This window comes from Arachis duranensis, chromosome 2, assembly GCF_000817695.3.
Source record: "Arachis duranensis cultivar V14167 chromosome 2, aradu.V14167.gnm2.J7QH, whole genome shotgun sequence".
NCBI lineage: Eukaryota > Viridiplantae > Streptophyta > Magnoliopsida > Fabales > Fabaceae > Arachis > Arachis duranensis.
Window position 1 is genome coordinate 56,946,203 of NC_029773.3, and position 1,223 is coordinate 56,947,425.

Here is a 1,223-nt window from a genome sequence, read left to right on the forward strand (position 1 = left end):
TTCTCTTATTCTCTCTCTCTCCCCTATCCCTCTTCCACTCTCTCTCTCTCCTTTCCTCTCCCCCTCTCTCTCTTCCCCCTCTCTTTCTTTCCCTCTCTTTCCGTCCTCTCTCCCTCTCTCCTCTCTCTCTCTCTTTCTCTCTTTCGCTCTCCTTCCCCTCTTCCTCTTTTTCTCTTCTTTGCTCCCTCTCTCTCTCCCTCCTCTCTCTTCCTATTCTCTCTCGTTCCCCTTCTTTCTCCCCCTCACTCTCTTTGTCTTTCTTACTCTCTCTCCACCTTTTCCTTTTCTCTCTCCTCCACTCTCTCTCCCTATCTCCATCTTTCTCTCACTCTTCTCTCTTTCTCTCCCCTGCCCCTCTTTCTTCCCCTCCCATTTTTTTCGCTCTCATTTTCTCCCTCTCTATCCCTTTCTCTCATTTTTCTCTCTCCCCTATCCCTCTCTCCTATTTCTCTTTCTCTCTCTCTTTCTCTCTCTCCTTCTCTCTGTCTCTCTCAATTTTTCTCCCTCTCTCTTCCTCCTTCTCTCTTTTCTTGCGCTCTTTTTCTCCCTCTCTTCCTCTCTCTCCTCCTCCTCCTCCTCTCTCTCCTCCTTCTCTCTCTTATTTTGGAGAAAAGAGAAAGAGAAAGAGAAGAGGGATATAGAGTAAGAAAAGGATGAGAGAGAAAAAAAAGAGAAGGGAAGGAGAGAAAGAAAATAAGGAGAGAGAGGAAGGAGAAAAAAGAGAGAGAAAAGGATAGAGAAAGAAGGGAATGAGAGAGAGAGAAAAGGAGAGAGAAATAAGGGAAGGAGAGAGAAGAATAGGAAAGAGAAAGAAAAAAGAAAAAAATGAGAGAGAGAAAGATGATGAGAGAGGTGAGGTGGAGAGAGGGCACAGAGTAGAGAAACAAAAGGGGAAAGAGGGAAAAGATGAAGAGAGAGAGAGAAGGGGAAGGGAGGGAGAGAGAGAGAAGGGGGATGGGAGGGGAGAGAGAGGGAGAGGGGAGAAAAGGAAAGAGAGAGAGAGCGATAGAAAAAAGAGAGAGAGAGAGAGATGAGAGGGAGAAAGAGGAGAAGGAGAGAGAGAGAGAGGAAGAAAGAGGGGAGGAGGAGAGATAGAGAGAGGAGGGAGAGAAAAAAAGGGAGAAAGAGAGAGAGGAAGAGAGAGAAGAAGGAAGGGGGAGGGAGAGGGGGAGAGAGAGAAAAAGATAGAAAGGGGAGAGAGGGGGAAGGGAGGGAGAGGGAGA

The 1,223-nt window shown here is 47.1% G+C and overlaps 1 protein-coding gene across 1 annotated transcript in view; it reads right to left on the reverse strand.

Annotated features, from left to right (window-relative positions):
• The window catches only part of LOC110278193 (ankyrin repeat-containing protein ITN1-like), a 3,162-nt gene that overhangs the window by 983 nt on the left and 956 nt on the right, over positions 1-1,223 (reverse strand). The window lies entirely within an intron of this gene.